The following is a 26,971-nucleotide window of genomic DNA, read 5'->3' as shown; positions in this document are numbered from 1 at the left end:
TAATTTAAAAAAGAATAAAAAAGAAGTAAGCCATTCAAGTAAGTGGCAAACTTGTAAGTGGTAGCCTCAGTTTTTTCTGACCTAAAAGTCATCTTACTTTATTTTCAACATTTTTTATAAAGTGGTGTTGTTTTAACTTTTTCCCTGGTTTATGCAAGTTTTTGAGAACCTAGTAAACTATGAGTAAGTTCTTAAAGAGCATGAGTTACAGAAAGAACAGAGCAGAATCAGACCCCAAAACACCAAATTTATTGTAATTTTCAGGTACCAACAATATATTTTTGAAAGGTTGAATATGTTTAAGTAAATGAAATAGGCAATCAAAAGTACATGTACACCATGGAATACTATGCAGCCATAAAAAGGAATGAGATCATGTCCTTTGCAGAGCCATGAATGGATCTAGAATCCATTATCCTCAGCAAACTAATGCAGAAACAGAAAACCATATGTTCTCACTTATATGTGGGAACTGAACAATAAGAACACATGCACACGGGGAAGGGAACAGCACATCCTGGGGCCTGTTGGGGGGTAGAGAGCGGGGTGGGAGAGCATTAGGAAAAATAGGTAATGCATTCTGGGCTTAATACCTAGATGATGGGTTGATAGATGTAGCAAACCACCACGGCACACATTTACAAAAGCAACAAACCTGCACATCCTGCACATGTACCCTGGAACTTAAAATAAAAATTAAAAAAAATACAAGCCAGTAATAGAGAGCTGAAAGTATAAAAGTTTATGTTTGCTTTTTATTTTTCCGCTTTGGTCTACAGTGGTTTTATTTTTATCTCGGTTCAAAGCCCGACATCAAGAAAAACGATTTTCCCTTTCTCAGCTTCACTTTTTTAAAAATCAAAATCTTCAAATATATAAGTAAAAAAATATATAACACATTTTCATTTACCCATCAACAACATTCAGCAGTGGTCAACTTATAGCTACTCTTGCTTATCAATATCCACTCTTTCCACTTCTTCACTCTCCCTACAGGATTACTTTTATGTAAATTCTAGACATCATTTTAGCTCATCTGCAGATATTTCTGTTTTTACCTCTAAAGGCTTTCTTTAACAATGTATAACCACAATATCATTACCACAATTAAAAACTATTTCTATTTTCTTCAAATGTCTCATGTTACTTTACAATTTGTTTTCTTAAGGATCCAAATAAGATCCATACATTAAAGTTGTTTTTATGTCCCTTAAGTCTGCTTTTATCATAGATTGCTCCTTTATCTCCCACCCCCCAATACACACCTTCTGTAATATATTTATTGCAGCAACTGGATCATTTATCCTATATAGTTTATAATAAACTAAATTTTACTGATTCCCTTTTTATGGTGTCATTCAACATGCTCCTGTATCTCCTGTAAATATTGCAAATTGGTAGTTAGATCTAAAGTCTGATCTAATTGGTAATTAGATCCAAAGTTTGATTTTTTTTTCTGGCAGTAATATTTTATAGGTCGTATCATATGCTTCTATGAAGAGGCGTGTCTGTTTGTCTCTCATTTTTTATGTTAGCAACAATTAATGACAACTGGCTAGATTCATTATTTCATTAGGGGTTGCAAAAATGGTAACATTTCAATTCTATCATTCTTTCTTCATTCTTTGGCTAAAGGTATCTTTAAAAAGGATTTTCTATCATCAACATTTGGTTATCCTTAGACATAATCCATAAAGGAAAAACAGGATAAATACTTAATTCTTCTCTTCAATTCAAAACAATACATTCTTATGGATCCCTAACATTCTTCAAAGGTGTCCAATGACAACATTATTTTTCAATTAACATTATTAGGAACAGATAGATTTAAGCATATTTGAGGCATTTTAATCTACTGCCTTTGTTTTTCTTATTGATTCTCAAATTTTTACCTTTGGCCAATGGTAACCTCTTCAGGGTGACTCCTCTGAGTCTCTTTGATGCATCCTAATAGTCTTTCAAAACTGCCTCGCTTTTTAATAAGAGAAGTTGATATTCCAGGCTCATGTTGTACAATATTCAACCCCCCAAGCCAGAATTAGACACTTTTTGCAATGAACTTCAACTCCTTTTAGGGGAAATGTCTACAGAGCACAATCTGAGTATTACATTTCCTCTTGATATTGAGTTTTATGTTGTTTCTATATACTTTTAAGTGATTAGAACTAGGAAACTATTTTTTTTCTTTTTGTTGGGAAAATGCTTTATGACTTCATACTGATACTTTAACTTCAAACTCATATTATTGGGTTTTCATTTATTTTCTTCTACTTGCTATTATATCTTCTTTACCCCATGGGACAAATCTCATTTACAATAATGTCAACAAACTTACTAACTTGCTTGATCTTAAAATATGTACACACTTGTCTCACAATAACAATTCCATTGCAAAAAATATAATTTTATAACAGTTCAATATATGTTTTTGCATTTTTTTTGTCCTTAGGATATCTCACAAAGGTTGTATAGTCAAATATCTGTGTTTGAGTAAATGATATAATTCATGTCTGTGTGATTATAATGCCAACTTAATATATTTATATTTATATTTATATTTCACCTGTTTTATCAAACTTTTCTGTTATAGGTATTGGTGTTTTAAAATTAAATTTTAAATTTAATTTTAAATAATGATATAATTATGTAAAATATTAAATGTTACCAGGGTCAAACCTAAAACAGGTATATTCAAATAAAATGTAACTTTTGTTTCTATAATATTTTCCCCATTGCATTCCTCCTCCAGAAGCAGTTGTTTTCTATTATAGTTTTGTTTTGCTTTTAGTTTTTGGTTTATTTTTCATTTTTTAAAGATAAGTCAATACATTACAATATATTAAAAATTATCACAAATTACATCATTTGCAGTTCCTCCCATCGAAGGTGAATAATCTGTATCTTTACCCCTTTAAATGAAGCTGGCATTGTGGGATTTTTTATCAACAAAATGCAGCAGAAGTAACATTGTGGTATTTCTAAGTCTTCCCCTCAGAAGACCTTGCAGCTTTTGCTTTTGTTGGAACCTGAGGCAACAATGAAAAACCGTGTGGAGAGAGATCCAGCTGTCCCACGTCTTCTAGGCATTCCAGCTGGGGCTCATCCATGTAAGTGAAGCCACGATGCTAGATATCAATAGCCATAGGACTCTGCACAGACAAGAACAGGAGACAAACCACCCAGTCAACCCACAGTCACATTAAATTAATAAATCATTGTTTTAAGACACTAAATTTGGAAGTGTTTATGTTTTATAAAGCAATGTATAATCCTCAATATATTATACTCACTTAACTTCATAATTTTTCAAAAATTTTTACTATTGTCTGAATATTACTTGATAACAATATATAGAAATATGCATCATTCTTTTATAAAGCCGCACAATACGTCATCATGGGCTTCCCACACTAGGAAACTTTCCTTTACTGATGGCACTTGGTGTTTCCATTCTTTCACCAGTACAATAATGCTTCAGAGAAAAGAGTTGTGCATATGTCTTTTTTACATTTTTTAACATGGCTATTTTGATAAAGAATAAAATAGAACTTATAGAAATAAGACACAAACCAATTAAAATTAAAAATTGCTATGACTTAAGTAAACATTTTTGAAGACAGACTGGTAAATTGAGATATAAATCTGTAAAATTATCCAGAATGCAGCAAAGAGCCAAAAAAAAATGGAAAAGAAGAAAGAAAGGACAAAAAATAGGTTAAAAACTGACACTGGTGATGGGAGTTAAAGAAGGAGATAAGAATCAGGGGAAAAACAGTATTTGAAGGGTTTGTGCCTGAAAATATTTAAAACTGATGAAAGATAGAAATTATAGGAGTTAGTACACAAATACTTGTAGTTAAATTTAAAAAGTCCTTGCTAGGTACGTTATAATAAAATTGTAGACACCAAAAACAAAGAAGATCTTTAAAAAGCCTGAAAGAAAAGAAAGATTACCTACAAAAGAACCAAATTTATCCTGACAGCTGCCTTCCCAATAGCAATACTGGAAACTAGAAGCAAAGTGAATAATATATTCAAAGAGATGGCAAAAAATAACTGTCAGGCTAAAACTGTACACCCAGAAAAAACTGTCCTTCCAAAGTGAAGGCAAAATAAAAATATTTTCAAGTAAAAAAGAAATCCTGAGAAATTTTACCACCAACAGACTCTCATGAATAAAGTCTAAAAAATGTACTTTGAGAAAAGAGAAAATGATCCAGAGAAAAGGTCTAATGTAAAAGGGGCAATGACAAGCAAAAAATAAGTGTAAACATGTAAGTATGTCAATATGAATGTGTATAAAAATAATAGTAACAAAATTTGTAGGATTATAAAAATAAAATCATACTAAAATAGCAGAGAAAAATACAATGATATTTGTGAAATTGCTTATTTAAGTTAAAGCCTTCTAAGCTAATTGTTTTGATAAAAAGAAGGGTAAAGATATTGATTAGTTTTAGAATTAACTGTGCATATTAAAAGGAGTAGTAATTAAAAGCATAAAACAAAATACGTAGCATGAAAATAGAATACATAATTTTCAAATAGCTAGAAAAATAGGAATCAAAGCAATTATTTAATCTCAAACAATAAAGAGGAAAAATGAAACAGAAAATGTAGTACAAATAGAGTCCAAAGAAGATAAGATAAAATTAAGGAGACTAAATAATTCAAATGAATTAAGCTTGCAAATTAAAAGAAAAACGTACTCCAAAAAAAGTAAATTTCTGTCTCTATGTTGCTTAAAAAAAGACACATATACATTATAAAAACAGAAAAAGCTAAAAAACTAAAGACTGAGAAATTATGTAAGAGGTGAATACTAACAAAAGTGAAGCTATTGTTGCTTCTAGATAAATTAAAACTAGGGCAAAAGGCATTAATGAAGAATGCAATTTACTAAAATGATATATTAAAATCTTTTCGCACAAAATAATATTGCTTCAAGATCCATAACGAGAAAGTTGAAAGAAGTATGTAGCGAAATTGATAAATTCACCATCATTATGAATCTTACTAATTAGTACATCAATCAAATAAAAAAGAGATCAGCTAAGACAGAAAAGATTTGAACCACAAAATTAACAAGCATGATCAATGGACTTCTATAGAATCATGTACACAACATCGAAAAATATATTCTTCTGCATAAAGGTTTTTTTTATATACTTTAAGTTCTGGGATACATGGGCAGAACATGCAGGTTTGTTACATAGGAATACATGTGTCATGGTGGTTTGCTGCACCCATCAACCCATCATCTACATTAGGTATTTCTCCTAATGCTATCCCTTCCCTAGCCCTCCAACCCCTGACAGGCCCCGGTGTATGATGTTCCCCTCCATGTGTCCATGTGTACTTATTGTTCAACTACCACTTATGAGTGAGAACATGCAGTATTTGGTTTTCTGTTCCTGTGTTAGTTTGCTGAGAATGATGGTTTCCAGCTTCATCCATGTTCCTGCAAAGGACATGAACTTATCCTTTTTTTATGGCTGCCTAGTGTTCCATGGTGTATATGTGCCACATTTTCTTTATCCAGTCTATCATTGATAGACATTTGGGTTGGTATCAAGTCTTTACTATTGTGAATACTGCTGCAATAAACGTACATGTGCATGTGTCTTTATAGTAGAATGGTTTATAATCCTTTCTGTATATAACCAATAATGGGATTGCTGGGTCAAATGATATTTCTAGTTCTAGACCCTTGAGGAATTGCCACACTGACTTCCACAATAGTTGAACTAATTTGCACTCCAACCAGCAGTGTAAAAGCATTCCTATTTCTCCACATCCTCTCCAGCATTTGTTGTTTCCTGACTTTTTAATGATCACCATTCTAACTGGCATGAGATGGCATCTCATTATGGTTTCAATTTCCATTTTTCTAATGACCAGTGATGATGAGCTTTTTTTCATATGTTTGTTGGCCACATCAATGTCTTCGTTTGAAAAATGTCTGTTCATATCCTCTGCCCACTTTTTGATGGGGTTGTTTTTTTCTTGTAAATTTGTTTAAGTTCCTTGTAGATTCTGTATATTAGCCCTTTGTCAAATGAGTAGATTGCAAAAATTTTCTCCCATTCTGTAGGTTGCCTGTTCACTCTGGTGACAGTTTTTTTGTTTTGTTTTTGTTTTTGTTTTTTTTGCTTGTTTGTTTTGCTGTGCAGAAGCTCTTTAGTTTAATTAGATCCCATTTGTCAATTTTGGCTTTTGTTGCCATTGCTTTTGGTGTTTTAGTCATGAAGTCTTTGCCCATGCCTATGTCCTGAATGGTATTTCCTAGGTTTTCTTCTAGAGTTTTTCTGGTTTTAGATCTTACATTTAAGTCTTTAATCTATCTTGAGTCAATTTATGTATAAAGTGTAAGAAAGGAGTTCAGTTTTAGTTTTCTGCATATGGCTAGCCAGTTTTCCCAAAACCATGTATTAAATAGGGAATTCTTTCCCCATTGCTTGTTTTTGCCAGGTTTATCAAAGATCAGATGGTTGTAGATGTGTGGCATTATTTCTGAGGCCTCTGTTCTGTTCCATTGGTCTATATATCTGCTTGGGTACCAGTACCATGCTGTTTTGGTTACTGTAGCCTGTAGGATAGTTTGAAGACAGGTAGTGTGATGCCTCCAGCTTTGTTCTTTTTGCTTAGGATTGTCTTGGCTATACATGCTCTTTTTTGGTGCCATATGAAGTTTAAAGTGGTTTTTTTCTATTTCGGTGAAGAAAGTCAATGGTAGCTTGATGGGGATAGCATTGAATCTAAAAATTACTTTATAAATCAATATCGTTTTCACAATATTGATTCTTCCTATCCATGAGCATGGAATGTTTTTCCATTTGTTTGTGTCCTCTCTTATCTTCTTGAGCAGTGGTTTATAGTTCTTCTTGAAGAGGTCCTTCCCATCCCTTGTAAGTTGTATTCTTAGGTATTTTGTTCTCTTTGTAGCAATTGTGAATGGGAGTACACTCATGATTTGGTTCTCTGTTTGTCTATTATTGGTGTATAGGAATACTTGTGATTTTTGCACAATGATTTTGTATCCTGAGACTTTGCTGAAGTTAGTTATCAGCTTAAGGAGATTTTGGAATGAGACAATGGGGTTTTCTAAATATACAATCATGTCATCTGCAAACAGAAAATTTGACTTCCTCTCTTACTATTTGAATACGCTTTATATCTTTCTCTTGCCTAAATGCCATGTCCAGAACATCCAATACTATTTTGAATAGGAGTGGTGAGAGAAGCCATCCTCGTCTTGTGCCAGTTTTCAAAGGGAATGCTTCCAGCTTTCATTCAGTATGATATTGGCTGTGGGTTTGTCATAAATAGCTCTTACTATTTTGAGATACGTTCCATCACTACCTAGTTTATTTAGTGTTTTTAGCATGAAGGGGTATTTCCTGCATTTCCTGAATTTGAATGTTGGCCTGTCTTGCTAGGTTGGGGACGTTGTTTTCCAACTTGGTTCCATTCCGCCCATCACTTTCAGGTACACCAATCAAACGTAGGTTTGGTCTTTTCACATATTCCCATATTTCTTGGAGGCTTTGTTTGTTCCTTTTCATTCTTTCTTCTCTAATCTTGTCTTCACGCTTTATTTCATTAAGTTGATCTTCAATTTCTGATATCAAGTGGAAGCACTTGATCAATTCAGCTATTGATACTTGTGCATGCTTCATGAAGTTCTTGTGCTGTGTTTTTCAGCCCCATCAAGTCATTTACATTCTTCTCTAAACTGCTTATTCTAGTTAGCAGTTACTGTAACCTTTTATCAAGGTTCTTAGCTTCCTTGCATTGGATTAGAACATGCCCCTCTAGCTCAGAGAAGTTTGTTATTACCCATCTTCTGAAGCCTACTTCTGTCAATTCGTCAAACTCATTCTCCGACCAGTTTTGTTCCCTTGTTGGTGAGGAGTTGTGACCTTTTGTAGGAGAAGAGATATTCTGGTTTTTGGAATTTTCAGCCTTGTTGTTCTGGTTTTTGGAATTTTCAGCCTTGTTGTTCTGGTTTTTCCTCATCTTCCTGAGATAAATCTACCTTTGGTCTTTAATGTTGGTGACCTCCAGCTGGGGTTTTTGTGTGGACTTCCTTTTTGTTGATGTTGATGCTATTCCTTTCTGTTTGTTAGTTTTCCTTCTAAACAGTCAGGCCTCTCTTCTGCAGGTCTGCTGAAGTTTGTGGGAGGTCCACTCCAGACCCTGTTTGCCTGGGTATCACCAGCAAAGGCTGCAGAACAGCAAAGATTGCTGCCTGCTCCCTCCTCTGGAAGCTTCATCCCAGAGGGGCACCTGCCAGATGCCCACTGGAGCTCTCCTGTATGAGATGTCTGTTGACCCTTGCTCAAGGTGTCTCCCAGTCAGGAGGCACTGGGGTCTGGGACCCACTTGAGGAGGCAGTCTGTCCCTTAGCAGAGCTCGAGTGCTGTGCTGAGAGATCCGCTGCTCTCTTCAGAGCCGGCAGGCAGGAACATTTAAGTCTGCTGAAGCTGTGCCCACAGCCACCCCTTCCCTCAGGTGCTCTGTCCCAGGGAGATGGGAGTTTTATCTATAAACTCCTGACTGAGGCTGATGCCTTTCTTTCAGAGATGCCCTGCCCAGAGAGGAGGAATCTAGAGAGGCAGTCTGGCTCGCTTCTGCATAAAGGGAAATTTATGGAAATTGCCCATATACTAAGCCATGAAACAAATGATACACATACCCACAGCAACAGAACTGAAAAAAAAAAAAAATAGGCCAGGTTTTCCAAGCACAATACAACCACTTATAATATAACAGAAAAAAAAACCCTAGGTTTCCTAAATTACACTTTAAAAAAAGCACTTCAAGGAAGAAATTATAATGAAAACTAGAAAGTACTTAAAAGTGAATAAAAATAAAAATACTGTATAATAAAAATTCATTAACATAGTTAAAGTTGACTTCTCGGACTTTTGGCTAAGATCAAGTGTAAAATAAAAATTTAGTTTTCAAGCTTACAATTGAAAACTTAAAAAACTAAAAAATGATGAGGTATGCATCCAATTTAAAAAGTCAAAGTAACAGAATAATCCACAAATCAGTGGAGATAAGGGATTTTTTTTTAAAGAACAGGAATTAATGAAATAGATAAAAACACAACAGAAAGGCTCGATAAAGTGAAAAGTTTGTTCTTCGAAACAAATTATCTCTGGTAAGATGAACTGGGTGAAAAAAATAATAAAAGGCACAACTAAACAGTACTAGAAATTAACAACAAATTAACTAGAGATACACACAGCAGAGATTATAGATGTGTGTGTGTGAGTGTGTATGTGTATGAAATAAGCAAGTACTTTTGCCAAAAATTTTTAAATGTTAGATAAAATGGGAAAATTCCTAGAAAAAATATAACTTACCAAAACTGAAGAGAAACTGCAAATCAAAATGGTCCATAAACATCAAAGATATGAATCAGGAATTAATGTTTTCACAAATAAAAGATCAGGTCCAGAGAATTTTATTGAATTACCAAGAAACAATTCTAATTGTATATAAATCTTTCCAGAAAACAGAAGTAGAGGAGATGCACTCGAAGGAATTTTAGGAAGGAGATGTAAAATTGATCCCAAAATTAAATATGGAAAACAGGATATTTACTTATGAACATAGATACAGAAGTGTGTGTGTGTGTGTGTGTGTGTGTGCATGCGTGCACATATGCGTGATCAATTGTGTATTTATTTCAGGAATGAAATGTTAATGTGAGAAAAACAGATTAATTTAAAGCACCACTTTAGCAAGTTAAAGATGACAAAGTGGTACAGCATAAAGGGTATATTTAATAACACTGTATACTGAAAGTTTGCCAAGAGAATAGACTATGTTCTCTTACCACACACACAAAAAGGGTAATTATGCAAGGTGATGAATAGGTTAATTTGCTTCACTGTAGTGTAGTAATTTCATTATGTATATGTACATCAAAACATCATGTTATATACCTTAAATATATACAAAAATAAAATAAAGATGACAAGATGATTCATCGAAAAGATGCAGAAAGTGGCCAGGTGCAGTGGCTCACGCCTGTAATCCCAGCACTTTGGGAAGCCAAGGTGGGCAGATCATTGAGTTTGAGACAAGCCTGACCAACAGACAAAACCTCTCCTCTACTAAAAATACAAAAAATTAGCCGGACATGGTGGCAGGTGCCTGTAATCCCAGCTACTTATGAGGCTGAGGCAGGTAAATCACTTGAACCCAGGAGACAGAGGTTGCAGTGAGCCAAGATCATGCCACTGCACTCCAGCCTGGGCAAAAGAGTGAAACTCTGTCTCAAAAAAAAAAAAAAAAAAGAAAAGAAAAGATGCAGAAAGAGGGTTCAACACTATTTCACACATACTTATAATTAAATTATAATATAATTAAATATAATTTCCCACCTATTTATACCCACAAAAAACCTCTTGGTAAATTAATAATAAGAAATTTATTTTCCCTTTTGCAGGTGATCTACCACAGCTTTACAGCAGTCAACAAACTTTCTCTAAATCAGGAAGAAGTAAGGACTCCAGCTGTTACAGCCCCTTTTCAACACTGTGCCTGAGGCCACAGCCAGAATGGTCAGGATTGAAAAAAAAAGAAGCAAAAGCAACTAATGGTCTCAGAAGTCCACTTAGAAAGCAAATAGAATCTGTACCCAAGTTATTGAAATTAGTAGTAGAGTTTAGCAGAGTTACAAGACAAAAATTCAATGTACAAATAGTGATTGTATTTCTGTCATGATTATCCTAGTCCATTAGTACTGCTATAACAGAATACCTTAGACTGGGTAATTTACAAATAACAGGACTTTATTGCTCACAGTTCTGGAGGCCAGGAAGTCTACCATCAAGTTTTCGGCAGATTTTGTGTCTAGTAAGGGCTTGCTCTCTGGTGCCTTCTTGCTGAGTTCTCACATGGCAGAACAGAGGAGGGAGGCAGATACCTCTCTGAAACCCTTTATAACGGCATAAATCCCATTCATAAGAATGGAGCCCTCATGACCTAATCACCTCCCAGAAGTCACACTTTCTAATACCATCACTTTGATGATTAGGTTTCAACATATGAATTTTGAAGGGATGCACACATTCAAACCATAGCAGTAGGAATACAGAGTTAGAAAATATTCAAACTAATAACAAAATATAACATTTGTAGTATATATCTAAAAAAATGACATTTAGGGAGAAAATGATAAATGTTTTTAAAATATCAAATAAGAAAAGGAGATACTATGTTCATAGATAGGAAAATTTAGTATTGTAATGTTAAAATTTTCAAATTATTTTTAAAAATCAATGTAATTCTAGTTAAATTACAGCAGAGTATGACATTGACAAGAATGACATTGAAAGTAAACAAAAGAAACAGAACTGAGAACCTAAAAATATGTTGGGAAACTTGACATACAACAGAGGTGACATTGTAAATCAGTAGAGGAATTAGAGATAATTTAACAAATGATACTGATACAATTGATTATCCCCATGGAAAAACAAATTGGATCAAATCTTCCGTGACACAAAAGTCAATTCCAGGTGGAATAAAAATTTAAATATGAGATGGCATTTTAAATGTTTCATATGGTTGATTAAAAATGATTATGTGGGGAGTTTAAAATGTGTAAATTTAACAATTATAATTCTGATGTTATGGTCTACAGTAATTGTTGCATATGTGTACGAGGAAATACATAAGGTAATGTTTATACCAGTATTGTCTATAATTACAAAAAATAAAAATATCCTAAATGTTCTTTACCAGGAGCACAGATAAATAAATAATATGTGAATATATGTTGCAGTATAGCCACAAAAATTAAAAGGAAGGTACATGACCTTTGTGCATGAACATGAAAGAACTCCGCAACTCAGGATAGTGGTGACCTGCTGCAGAAGAACTCAGTCACAAAGGGGATGCACAGAGCTTTGAAGGCTAGTTGTCATTTCTCATGTTGAGTAGTATGCAAACAGGGGCTCTGAAAAGTAATTGTGTACCTTCTGTACATGTAATATATTCACTTTTATGTATGAGATAGTTTACAAGTCTAAAATTATAATAATTTTAAAAGAAGAAAAGGATTACAAAGGATATTTACATTGTATTTTATATATAACTGGAGGTGATTTACCAAACCCTCTGTTTTTGTTGTTGTTGTTGTTGCTTGTCTGTTTTGTTTTTTGTTTTTTGTTTTTTTTGAGACAGAGTCTTGCTCTGTCACCCAGACTGGAGTGCAGTGGTGCAATCTAGGCTCACTGCAACCTCTGCCTCCCGGGTTCAAGCAATTCTCCCTGCCTTAGCCTCCTGAGAACTAGAATTACCAGCGCCCACCACTATGCCCAGCTAATTTTTGTATTTTTAGTAGAGACAGGGTTTCATCATGTTGGCCAGGCTGGTCTCGAACTCCTGACTTCAGGTGATCCGCCCGCCTCAGCCTCCCAAAGTGCTAGGATTACAGGCGTGAACCACCGCACCCGGCCACTGAACCCTCTTAAATTCTATGTTAGGAGCCCCTGCTAGAAAAAGTTTAACCTCCTATATTTTTAGAGCCAGAGATGTAACCAAGCTCTCATAAACCAAAAGTTAGGTCAGGCCCATTCCCAGAGAGGGAATCAACTTAGGCAATCCCTTAATCAAGTTCAAGAAAAAACGAGAAAAATAAAAACTAAAAACAGTTAGCTCATTTATTTAGCATTGTACAAACCAGAGTTCCTTGACATTGGTGATAGTAATCCAGTTTTCATTTTCTAGAATTCTTGAGATCACTGGTAGTGCAAATGCATACTGAGGGTACAGAGGAACATTCAGGAGTGATGTTTCAGTGATCTGCCTAGGGGTAAGGAGTTGTTACAAGCATTACAGTTTGCTGGAACTCACAGTTCCTTTCGGCACTAGGTACTTTGACATATTTAAAGATGAAGCCAGGGCAGTCAGAGATAAGGTCCCTGACTTATCATTAGATTAAAATATGAAAGATCTGAAGATATGAAATTATACTAGTGGGTTCAGATCTGCTTTTTGAACAATGACCTTCACTTTCTCATACCCTAAGTATGATAAAATATTTACTAATAATATTAGCTTTAGACCGTTTTAATATTGTATATCTATACCAAAAGTGTCAAACCAAACTAGTATACACACTGAGACAACTTAGGGTTTTACCTATGGAACATGATGAAAAGAATCAAAAAGAGAGTAATTGGCTTATATTTAAAATATCAATGGAAATAAATTCCCCGAGAAGCTGAGCTTATTATATATTTTAATGAATTTGAAGCCTACTAAAAGAGGGCCTGATATTTGTCTCCTTACTCTTACATCTGGAAATGTGGTCATTTAGGACAGAATCATAGATAAGATACCTCTGGATGTAAATCTCACTTTTGTAGGAACCCTAGGTATCCAAGGGGAAATATTAAGAAAAAAGATTCACAGGTAAGCAGTAGGGCTCCAGATGAGGGGACAAAAGCCACTGAAGGGAACAGGTGAAAGGCAGACCTTCTGCAAACCCCCATATTGTGCAGTCATGGCCATGTTGCACATAGTGGGCAGATTTCTATTCTGTGTTTTAACACTTTTAGATGTAGGGTGTGATGCTGTAACTTTTATCTAGTCAACCATTTTCCTCACTATTTACTCTCCCTCTCTTTCTTCTATGCTCTAATATTGCAGATCCCAAGAAAAATATTTGGCAAGTTGCTCCAAGTTGTTGAAATAGTTGGCAAAACAAATCCCTAAGAAATTGAAACTTTCTAATCTGATCAAATAAAATGTTGAATACGGCTTACTGTCAAGATGAGTTACAGCCTTTAGAAACTAAAAGAAGAATTCATGAAGAAATACTGAAAATTTTCTACACAGAACATTGCATTTTATTAACAAGTTTAAAACATAAGCCTAGCAAACCACAGGAGAGATCTTTTTCTTAATTCAACTTTATTAACTTCGTTTGATTCAAAGCATCAATATTTATGGGGCAGAAATTTCCAATTGTCTCTTAAAAATTGTTTTTTTTTTTTGTTATATAAGAGAGATTAGCCATGAAGGTAGTTTAGTAAAGAACCATTCTTCACACATTTTCATGCAGCATTTCTGCTTACTCAGTAGCTATTATATTCACCCAGTAGCATCCCTGGCTTGGAGTTATTGTTTGGGAAAACAAATGGGACTGTTTTCATACTCTGAGAAAATGTTTTTGAGCCAATATATGCCGAGATGCTTGCAAATTAGAAGGTGGACACCTTGGGTGAACTACAAGGCGAAATCATTCCAATCAAATAAAATAGGGCTTGAGAGAAGGATGAGGAGAATAGAAATTTACTGAAAGACAGAAAAGGAGAAAGAGAGTGAATGAAGGCCTGAAAAGAGATTTGAACAGACACTTTACCAAAGAAGATATATGGATGACAAAATAACATCAAGAGATGCTCACCATTATTAGTCATCGGGGAAATGCCAATATAAACCACAATGAGTTACTACAATGTATCCACAGGATGGCTAAAAGAAAAAATTAAATGTTGATAAGGATGTGGAGCAACTAGATTTCTTATACACTGCTGATAGGAATTTAAAATGATGCAGTCATTAGCTTTAGACTTTGAAAAATACTCTCAAGTTTATTGTGGAATTAGACACATGGACTCAGTAATTCCACTCATAGATATGCACTTAAGAGAAATGAAAACATACATCCATAGAAAGAACTGTACACCTTGAATTGTACAACTTCAGAAATGTTCATAGCAACATTATTTAGAATGGGGAACAACCCAAATGGCCATGAGAAAATCAATGAATAAACTGATTCAGACAATGGAACATGACTAATTAATGAAATGGAATGAACTACTGGTACAAGCAAAATCATGGATATATCTCAAAACATTCTGGAAGCCAGATATAAAACAGTAGATACTGCATGATTCCATTTATATGAAACTCTAGAAAATGCAAACTAATCTGTAGAGACATAAAGTAGATCAGTGGTTGCCTAGGACTGGGGAAAGGGGTATTGACTGAAAACTTTTGGAGTGATGAAAATATTATGAATCTTGATTGGAGAAGCAGTTACATAAATGTTTACATTTGTTCAAAATCATCCAATGTTATATTTTAAATGGGTGAATTATAGTGAATGTGAATTTTACCTCAGAAAAAAAAACAATTTAAACACATACACAGACAGGGTACCTGAGAAGAATGAAAAACATCGTGAAGGAATTAGAAGACAACAAGCTTTTTTAGTCTTAGAAAATATGTCATAGTACTAGATATAAAAATTGTCATACTGGGCCAGGTGTGGTGGCTCACGCCTGTAATCCCAGCACTTTGGGAGGCTGAGGTGGGCAGATCACCCGAGGTCAGGAGTTAAAACCATCCTGGCCAACATGGTGAAACCCTGTCTTTATTAAAAATACAAAAAAAAAATTACCCAGGCATGGTGGTGTGTGCCTGTAATCCCAGCTTCTCGGGAGGCTGAGGTAGGAGAATTGCTTGAGCCGGGGAGGCGGAGGTTGCAGTGAGCCAAGATCGCACCACTGCACTCCAGCCTGGGTGACAGAGCGAGACTTTGTCTCAAAAAAAAAAGTCATTCTGAAAAACTACCTGTTGGGTCCTATGCTCACTACCTGAACCTCAGCATCACGCAACATACCTTTGTAACTGACCTGCATGTGTACCCCTGGATTTTAAAATAAAAGTTTAAAAAGAATGAACAAAACAAAATCAGGGAAACTATTACAAGTTCAAAAAATTAAGAGAAATACTAACCAAATGCATTTTTGGACTTGTTTAGATTTTGTTATGTGTGAAAATGGCATCACAGTAATTTTTAAATAAACAAAACTTTTCAAAAGCTACAAAATATAAAAAATAGAAATTGTCATAGCATTTTAGGGAGGGTTGGAAGGAAAAGAGGAAGCCAGGCCCTTAGCTGTGAATCAACCTGACAGGTCATTGACCATGCAGGTTTTTATCTGTGGTTGTTCTGATCAACAATTTTATCCATGACTTTTGTTCTTTCTGGTCTAATATTTTATGATTCTGTGTTCAGTGATAATGTTTTAAAATGTGTTTACCAAACCTACAAAAAGCATATAGCTAAAAATGATAGCTAGCTAATACTTTGGATGACAGATTCAGGATTCAAAATCATTTTGACATACAAGAACACTGAACTGAAGCCAACCAGATAAAATTTTAAAGGACAAATCTCTTGAATTTAGGTTTAAAAATTCAATTGGGCAGATATTGTTGTGGAAAAATCTGGTTTTCTTTTTAAAAAAACACCTATTTCCAGAAGGAGAAAAATTCTTTGTAATAGACTATATGTGTATATATGATTCCATCTATATAAAATTCTAGAAGATGCAAACCAATCTACAGTGACATAAAGAAGATCAGTGGTTTGCTGGGGTCAGGGGTAGAGGATCTATTGACTGAAACGGGGTATCAGAGAACTTTTGCAGTTGTGTATATATATATATATCTATATATACATGTATATATATATATATATACATGTATATATATATATACATGTATATATATGTATATATACATATACGTATATACGTATATACATATGTATATACACATGTATATGTACATATATACACACAACTTATTGCAAGGTAAATGAGCCAATTGTCAAATGATTACTAAAAATCCCATTCAACATTAGACTACATGAAGAGAAGTAGCCATCCAGAACATTGTAAAGAATAGCCTCACTTTGTTCTGCACTAGTCCGACCACATGTGAAATATTTTGTTCAATTATAAATGGCAGATTATAGGGAGAATACCTGAAAAGGAGACAGATCTGTTGAAAGATTCTCTAAAACATGTCAGAGATTAGAATACCAAAGTGAAGAAAGTCATAGTAGTTTCCAGATTTTGAAAGCATCGCAACATACAAGAGAAACAGTGCTCTGTGTTAAAGATTGGGGTTAATGTATATAAATCACAAAGAGGTAGAAATGAAAAAACTGAATACATCAATCAGTTCATAAGGGTATGAACTATCTCTTGATGTACCAGGTAGCCTTTCACTGAAACTGAGCAAAGGATGCATGATCAAATTACAGAGATGTCATATGGGAATCCTACTGTTAGATGAGAAGTGGGAATAGATGTCACTAACTACAGAATTATAAAGGTGGAATTTGACCCCATCTTAATAGTGGGAAATATTTGGAAAGGCAAAGAAACAGGACAGGGATGGGGTTGATAGGTTGGGGAAATAAACAGCATATATAATAACACAATGATGTGAAAATTAGGGCAAAAAAAGTCAAGTGTGCCTAGCACGTAAGAACCCAATCTGGCTAGAATGCAGTGCTGTTAAGGAAGAGCACCCAAATTAGCCTGGGAACATAAGAAAAGCCTTGTGGCTGGGCACAGTGGCTCACACCTGTAATCTCAACACTTTGGGAGGCCAAGGCAGTCAGATCACTTGAGGTGAGGAGTTCAAGACCAGCCTGGCCAACATAGTGAAACCCCGTCCCTACTAAAAAATACAAAAATTGGCCAGGCATGATGGCATGCACCTGTAATTTCAGCTACTCAGGAGGCTGAGGTGGGAGAATTGCTTGAACCTGGGAGGTGGAGTTTACAGTGAGCTGAAATCATGCCACTGCACTCCAACCTGGAAGACAGAGCAAGACTCTGTCTCAGAAAAAAAGGAAAAATAAAAGCCTTGATATTAGGACAGGAGGTTTAATGCCTGACTATAGTGAGCCAAAAGCTAGAAGCTGATACTTTCAAATACATTTTAGAGTAGAATGCCTTCCTTCCTTGTTCACACCGTTAATAAAGGGAGGTAATTAAGGGAAGACATTCTTAGAGTTTGCCCATGAGATTAAGAGAATTAGACAGTTCTTTGAAGAAGAAAGAAAGGTAAAGTGGGGGGAGTGTTGTGAGAGAAAAAAAAAGAATCCTAATTGATTTTGTATGTGTAAGAGAAAATTAAGAGGCCGAGGTCAGTGACAGCCTACTAAAGAAAAGGACAGTAGAAAATCAACACTGAGCAATAACTGGAAGGGAATAACAAAGGGAAATGATCTCAGTAAAGGCCAATCTTTTAAGTTGACCCTATGCGCCCAACTGGCTCATAAAATGACCTAGGCACATGAGAAACTCCAAGTTGATATTTGTTCTGAGAAAGTCAGTATACAAACATGCCTGAGGTTCTTTTATTTGCTGTATTTGTGTTTCTCTATATTTGTTAAGATGGATGAATTCTCTGCTTCATTGAACATAGTAGTTAAAGCAAGTGAAAATTAAATGTTGACTTGGTCTGATTAAAGTATAAATCTAAATGCAGCTTTAACAGACAGAATCAGAAAGTGAGAAGAGATATTCATTACGCATTTATATACAGAGAGAAATTTGGCTTCTAAATATCCTTATAATGGGTTGGAAGTCATAAAGACAATAGATACAACAGTTTTACTTTAACCTACAGATTATCTCCTATGCATTTAAAACTCTAGAAGATGAAATTACCTACCAAAGGAAATTAAATACTGAAAGCCTAACACAGGAGGCCAAAAAGTCCAAGCTCTTTCTTTTGCCTTTTATATAAAGAAAAACATAAGAGTTTTAGTTAAACATCTATATATTTAAATGGCCAATGCACATTTGAACATATGTAAAATTTCAGTACTAGTCAAATAAATCTAAAGTAATGACATATTGTCTATCTAACAAATTGGTAAAAATTAAGAAGATGAATAATATTTGTAATGGGGAGTGACAAACTGAACATATTGTAGAATAAAGTTTTCAACTTGAAAAGTACAATCTAATATACTGTGCATATTTTTTGATTAAGTAATTTTACTTCTAGGAAAATATTCTAAGCTAAATGAGGAATTTGTATACAGAAGAAAATACAAATTTTCAAAGGAAGCATTGCATATTACAATGCTGCAGACAATTCAAATGCCTACTGAGAGGGAATTGGATTGAATAAATTATAACATATTGATAATGTAAAATAGTAGAGAGCTGCTTAAAAGGAAGAATTCATCATTATGTATGATTATGTCATTATATATTAGATAAAAATGAGATTGAAATATATATACAAAATGCTATGCTACACTATATATTTAGTATGTTTCAATTTAGGTAGATAATTAATCTCTTTATGAAAAAGTCTGAAATGGTATGTTTTTAATTGTTATATCTGGCTAGGATTATGTAGATGTTTTTACCTTCTATTCCATAAAGGTAGGCTTTAACTTTGGAATTACAAGCGTGTATTATTTTGTGATCAGCAGAATCAATTGAACAATTCGATCTAATAGACTTCAATATTCCCTAAGTGAAGTTGTAGCTGTACACACAGGTGGCTGAAGTAGAATGTAGAGAGGGTTGTTGGAGTTGAAGAGTTTAATTACCTTTGAGGCTGGAAAATTGGATGTGTCATCCTCATACATAATGATGAGAAGAGATTGAATAGAAAAAAAAGATCAAATCCTATTGTAAATTTAACAATTTATAAAGTGATAGACAACAAGAAAAGACATAAGCAGTATTGAGTGGCATGGATCTCAAATGACAAAGGCTTTTGGCATGACTTTGGAAAAGTGACAGGAAGGAGAAATAGGGAGCTGGGAGACTATCCACATCACTCTAAACCCTGTGGTTTAGGGAACCAGCAGCCTCTGAAGTCAGGGTTACTAGAGAGGTCCTGCTCTCAGGGGAGACCCTGTGTTCAGCAAAAGCTGGTGGAAGCAGGGAAGATGTTTCAATTTATATAAATTTTTATTGTGAATCTACCACATGCCAGTTGCTGCACCAATTCTTGAGTAAAAATTTAATGCTTACAGAAATCACAGGGGAAAAGGTATGGACTGGATGAAAAAAAAAAAGGAGAGAAGAAGAGAGTAAAATGAGGATAAAAGTTCATGACAAGACAGCTTGTCCATCCTTTCTTCTGGAAGGTGACTAAGGATGGTGATAACAAGGTTTCTATCAGAAGTGCAGCCTAGCAGGTTACAGGCACAAGTGCAATAATAAATGACAGTTTTGAAAATATACAATATTGAATATAGAGAGATGGAAAGGTCAAGGTATAAATATATCTTAAGAGCTAGAGAGGCCAGATCATGCGTCTGACTAGACACATTACCATTGAGAGCCTTGCACTCAGAGTGTGGTTCATGGACCATCAGCGTTGGCATTATCCGAGCTTGCTGAAAGTGCAAAATCTTTTAAACCCCTTTTCTGATCTACTGAATCAGGATCTGCATTTTAACAAGTCCAGCTGATTCATAATCTTGTTAAAGTTTAAGAAATATTTCTCTAAAACATATATTCCCAACTACTAAACCACATTCAACTGAATTAGAGGTTGAGTTACAACTAGGATGCCAGGAACTATGCATAAACCTGTATCCCGTTGTATCTATGAAGCAGTCTATTGCCTCATAATTCCTGTGTATGCATAATTCCTGTGTCCCCAGCCTTATACACTGGGGAAAACACACACTGGTGGGAGTGCGTAAGGCTGGGGAAACTAATTTCCTCTATCTTTAGGGAAAAAAAGTCGTTGAAAATAAGATTCTAGAAAAACTGATCTGCGAAACTGTGACTATTTGCCTGCCACAGGGGATATTTGTGCCTAGGAGGGGTCAGAGTTTCTTGAGATAGCCCTGAGGACTTATATCCCATTTTAAGAGAGGATTTTGATTCACAGAGAATCATTAATGGATACTTAGACTATGTACATGAGTTTAATTGGGCAGCATCTGCCACAGCCAGAACCTTTAGAGAACAGGAGACCTGAAGCCACGGGAGCGGGGGGCCTGCCATTCCTGAGAGAGCACTAGGAAAGAAGGATTGCTGGCCCTGTGATGGACACTATGTCTCTAGCAATCAAAGTCCACTCCAGACTCCCTGGGTGGTCTTACAAGACACACTTTGTAAGTGTAGTACTAAGTAGGCTATCAGCCTTGGCAATGAGGTCAGTGAGATGGGTGGTGAGCAGGGAGAGTGTGGGACTCCAACACACCTCAGTTTCCAGGAGGTCCACGACAGCCTGTCAGACATTCAAACTCAGCCCACAAGAAACCACCTCAAACTCAGCGTGTGCAGGTGGAAACAGAGAAGCCTGCCCTGGGAGGAGCCAGCATATGACTAAGCTGCACCCCCATGTGTAGGGAGGATTGGCGGACAAGCCTATAGTGGAGAAATGGGGTTGCAACCACTTGAAAGCAAGCTCCCCTTCTTCTCACCTCCCATTAAGACATGCCACACACAGAAATGTGTGAGAGAACCTACCTTTTGGGATCAGTAGTCATGCTGAACTGAGAGAAAACACATAACACCTTTACCCCTTTTAGATAACCCCTTGAGGACACCATGTAGACCGTCATCAGTGAACTTGCGCTACACCTTCTCCTTCACCACACCTCCCCCTTCCAGTCCTTACTTCCGGCTAGTTTAGACATAAAATTAGTGTGAGCATTGAGACCATCCTGGCTAACACGGTGACACCCCATCTCTACTAAAAATACAAAAAATTGGCTGGGCGTGGTTGCGGGCGCCTGTAGTCCCAGCTACTCGGGAGGCTGAGGCAGGAGAATGGCGTGAACCTGGAAGGCGGAGCTTGCAGTGAGCCGAGATCGCGCCACTGCACTCCAGCCTGGGCGACAGAGCGAGACTCCGTCTCAAAAAAAAAAAAAAAAAAAAAAAAAAAAAAAAAAAAATAGTGTGAGCATTCTTTCCTTGCAGATAGATGTGAAAAAGAACTTAGCCTAGGGTGGCAGTTTAACCGGGAGTCAGGTAGGAGTACCACCCCAATTAGAGGTATTGTTTTTTCCTATATTATTTACCTCTTTTTTTTTGTGCACCCTCTCCCAGAGAGACAGAGTCTATACATGTGGACATATTACTTTCAATTAGTCTATTGAAGATACCACTTGTCATCCTCATTTGATGTCACTTCTTTCTTCAATCAATATCTAGCTCAGGTCAGCACAATTAGAAATTTAAAAGGTAGAAAGAAAAAATATACTTAAATTATCAGTTTCTCATTACATACTCAAAAGGGCAAAGGCAAGTCAATAATTTTAGATCAGTTGTCTATCCAATCAAATTGCTCACAAGGATAAGTTTGGCTGCAGAGCACTGAACTGCTTGAAGCCATGAGTCGGGGACATGAATGAGACAGTCTTGCAAAGAATTCTCACTCTGCATCTCCTTTTCATTCACTTGGACTCTATCCCTTAATATGGACAGATGTCTTACCGTCCCTAACATTCCCAGAATCCTCAGCGAAACGAGTCAAACTCACTACCCCTTGTGTCCAGCAGGAAGCCAAGTAGCATCAACATGATCCAAAGTAATTGAACCAGCAGTGAACTGTTTTTGCAAATCTTCTGCATTTAATTGTAATCTTACATTTGTCTACTCTTTGATTTTGTGATAATCTGTAGAAACACAGTTATGACAGAATAATGGGTAGAGAGTGACAGTCCTTAGTCATAGTCAATTCATTGTTTAACTGAAACAATCACTGACTCCTACAACATCAATTTGATTGAAATATGGGAGGATTTAATTTGTTCTTGCAGGTTATTGAAATAGCCAAGTCACGACATATCTGAGAAAATTATTCCTGTCAGGTAAAAATAGATTCCAATAAACTGGGCAGTGATCTGCTTGACTATTTGGCCATTGTCCTATTCTTATATCGGAATTAAAATGTAACAACAGAAAAGTTATTTAGGTGTGCCACATAGACAAAGCCGGAATGTATCTGCTACAGATGTGTGTATTTTTTCAATTAACTGGCAAAAGTCTTTACAGAACTCTCATTTCACCAGCTTACCAACCATTTTACCATAAGAGATACAGGAGGAGACAGAGACAAATAGAACAGAGAGACTTTACCCAAGCAGTGTTGCCTCACATATGTACAAAGAAAAAATGAAAGAAAGGAGAGAAAGAAAGAAAGAAAGAAAGAAAGAAAGAAAGAAAGAAAGAAAGAAAGAAAGAAAGAAAGAAAGAAAGGTGGGTTTCATTTAGCAAGGCCCATTTAAAAATATGAAGTGTGCATTATGTTTTTTTATAGAAAATATTGAGAAGTGTCCAGACATTTAATTTTATTTTTTACTATTTTTGCAATGCACTTTACCTCTATCTGGCATTTTGTGCAGTGTGACTAGGATAGCAATAGTCAAAAGACAATAGGATGTCCACCCAACAAATGAACGGATTGGCAAGTTGTAACCTGCAGTCTTCACTCCCATGTTTCAACCCTGAAAAATATGTGTCGTCATGCCTACCTATGGGACAATGACCAATTGTTGGCCCTCAACAAAACACAAAATAAGAATTATCAAATATAAACATTTATGATGATTTAAAAGTCTCATTAAGTCTACTTTATGCATTCTATTACCTTCATTACTTAAATGCTAATTCTTCAAATGCCAAACACATATGTTATAATATTATTACTAAAAGATTGTCAATTATGCAAAAGATTATGGGGGTACAAATAATAAAATAATAAAAAGGGAATTTAGAGACATTTAAAGATTCAATTAGACAGTCAAGTTTATACTTTTCTTGTTATTTTACAATACCCTCCAAACTTTAATGTTTATATAATTATTTTTATTTCTTCTATTGCCTTTTTGGTAACTTTATTTTTTATTTTAGTTACTTTATTATTATTATTATTTACTTTTAAATTCAGTAGTCCAGGTGCAGGTTTGTTACACAGGTAAACTTCTGTCATGGGGGTTTGTTGTACAGATTATTTGTTTAAGACTAGAGTTTTTAAACTGCTTTAAACACTCTTAAATTTCCGAGATTTTAAATCTGTCTAGAAAGAAACATCAATACAATGTCATATGTTAAGCAAAAGATAAGAAGCTAGCTAAAAATAATTAAAACTCATGCAGACCTACCTAGCCTTAGTTGTCAACAGCCAATAAACATAATAAGTAGAAACAGATGGAAAGAAGTGTGAGTGGCTACCAACATCTGGGAAGACAATGGAAATCTTGCAAGCCAATTCACCTACTAACTCACAAAACTGTATGATAGATAGATATAGATAGATAGATAGATAGATAGATAGATAGATAGATAGATGATAGATAGATAGATTATAGATAGAAACAAGAATCAGCACAAGGCATTTCAGAACCAATGAAATAATTAATCTGATACTGACATCTGAAAAGTAAAAAAGCTCCTTATAAAATTACCACGGTTCTAAGGCAAGGGTTTAGCATAGATATCAGGATTCTGTAGGAATTCAAGGTTGGACTGGCAGAAAATGCAATCGTGGGAATAGATACAGGCCCATGTTTCCCAGAGCAGGATGCATGTGCCTCAAGATTCTCTAAATGCTTTCAAACAGCATATGGACAATAAATAAATAGCATCGATTTTCATAGCAACAGTTACTTTCTCTTCAATCCATAGGATTAAGTTAAAAATCAAGTCTCGTCATAGTGCTATTGGGTCCTCAAAAATTCTCTAGCTTGTGGTAAACTCCCTTTAGTAAACAAACAACCAAAAATAAACAAACAAAACACATAGGAAGACTTCTACTTGACAAGCATCCAAATACACCTTTACTTCTTCCTGGGTTGCAGGTCACAAACCAAAGTTTAGGTCACAGTATTTCACCAAGGATTCCCCAAAAGCATATGTCTTCCTCTGCTTGGACAGGAATAAACAAGTTCTAGGGAGTTTCAACACTGAAATGCTTTTTGAATTGACTGACTTACAGAGTTTTCTTTGCTTTCTTGGCTTCACTCTTCTATGCTCAAGATCCTTATCACAGAGAAACATAAGTTTTGGTGTTTTATCACCACTGAGGATGAAAATAAATCCATGGGATATTTAAGTTTCACTAGGCTTTGTTTCCTTTCATATTTCTAACTTAGACCAGAGGTTATAAAAGGCAGCTGTCCAGCATCCATACCATTAAGGTAGACTTCCCCTCATAATTTTAAGGTAGGATTCCTCTCACTTCTGTCAACTGGAAATTGATCTGGATGTCATACCATGGATGCGATTACGATGATATATTACCTAATCAGATAGAGTAATATCTCCTGACACCTTATACTTACTTAGAGTTAACATAAAATGCTAATATTTTAATTAAAAGAGGCTAATAAATATTTTTCCAAAGGGCATATGAAGAAGGTAATGATAAAGAAATTGTTTGTATAACTGCTCAGCCAACTTTCTGAAGTGCATAAGTGGTTCTTGGCTAAAAATCTCCCCTTAAGAAACTATAATCCATCAGACCACACTAATATGATCCACAATACTACATATGCCAGGATAAAGTAAACCCAGTACTTTTGCTCATGCTGCCCCTTTCTGAGTGACATTTCTGCCTCTTTCATATTTGAGTCTCTGTCAGTGTGGTATCATCATCTCCAGGAAGTCGACTTCAGTTGCCATCTGAATCATTAGGATTTCCTTTGCTCTATTCATGCAGTACTTGGCAAGTATTTCTATTATAGCATATAGCAAGTCATGTGCACATTTGTTTACATGTCAGTTTCCCTGCCTCCTCTCAGTGTGAGGGGATGGAGGACAAGTTTCCATCATCTGTGTATCTCCAACCATAAGAGTTAGCAAGGTACCTGATCTCTGGGAGCTATGGAAGGAATACATGCTGAGTGAATGTGTTACTGAATGACCTCCCAAACTTGGTTCAGACTCCTGCTCTTATGTAAAGATAAGAAAAATCCCCTCATCATCTTTTATATATGTTGGTGAAGGGGGTGTGCCTCTGGATATGAGTTTAAAAATATAGCTACATGAAACTCCAAGATGTATTCATGAGGAATCTGAGATGAAATGAAGCCCCAGTTTCCCTTACTTTAAAAAAAACCTTCCTGCTTTAAATTTTTAGCTGAGAAAGCTATACTATTTACAGGGATTATGCTTCTACTAACAGGCTTGCATTTGTTTTTTAAATAGGACCCTCTATCATTTTCCCTTAGTTAGTTAGTAGCTGTCATGTATAAAATTACCACAAATAAAAGAAGGAGGTGGAATATAAATGTTCAGAGGCAACACAGCATGGTAGGCAGAGGTGAGAAAGGAGGTTGCAAAACACTTGTGTGGTTCCCCAGGGGGCGAGGAATGTAGAGCAAGTCACATCAGGAGCCTAGTGGCTGCTCTGTCCAGAGATATATGTACATTCATGTGTGTATATTATTTTTTTCTTAGAGGTATAATATTTTAGAATCTTTCTGATTATGTACAGGCTTCTGCTACTCATAACTTAAAATACCATGCATCTTGTTGCAGCATGTAGCTATGGCTGGGGCAATTCCTGCAAAACCTTCCTCAGCTTCCAGCCTCTTTTATCACAGAGAAATTTAATTTCAGCAAGGAAGAAAGGACAAGCTAGACAAGGAGTCTCCTAGGTGAGGAAGCAAATAGTGGGAAAGTAAAAGGACATATTCTGGCTCCAAAAATGGAGTTGTTCACCTCCAAAGTGCAATTGAACAGCTATCAGTATGGACAGTGGGGGAGCCAATAAAGGATTTTAATCAGAAAAGATGCAAGATTGTATTTGCTTTTGGGAAAGGTCCAGAAAACTACAATATTGGGGACAAACTGGAGGGTGCTGGGCATATCTGGATGAAAAAAGCAAAAGTGATAGGAAAGAGTTGAGGGGAATATATTGAAGGGCTATTTAGACAATACTTAGGGAGGAATTAGAGAGAGATTTGAAGAAAGAAGGTGTTTGGGTGACTCTCAGATTTGAGCAGCCCCTTATATCATGGAGTCAGTACTTACCGTATTTGACTACTAGCCTAACGAGACTTCTATCGCATTATATAATGCGTATTCTGACATCTAATTTCAGAATCTCAGATGAATCACCCAATCCTTCTGTACTTCTTCATCATCAGACAAGAAAGGACAGTAATCTTAAATTATTCTCCCTACTTCCTACC

General features: G+C 35.6%; 1 long non-coding RNA gene across 1 annotated transcript in view; it reads right to left on the bottom strand.

Moving 5' to 3' along the window:
• Window positions 1-227: 227 nt before the first annotated feature.
• The window catches only part of LOC134761726 (uncharacterized), a 340,301-nt gene continuing 313,557 nt past the window's right edge, over window positions 228-26,971 (bottom strand). The window contains exon 5 of the long non-coding RNA XR_010140792.1: window positions 228-3,149. This is a non-coding gene — a long non-coding RNA (uncharacterized LOC134761726). The remainder of the gene's footprint in view (window positions 3,150-26,971) is intronic.

The sequence above is a fragment of the Pongo abelii genome, chromosome 6 (genome assembly GCF_028885655.2).
Source record: "Pongo abelii isolate AG06213 chromosome 6, NHGRI_mPonAbe1-v2.0_pri, whole genome shotgun sequence".
Taxonomy (NCBI): Eukaryota; Metazoa; Chordata; class Mammalia; order Primates; family Hominidae; genus Pongo; species Pongo abelii.
This window is presented reverse-complemented; position numbering and strand designations above follow the sequence as displayed.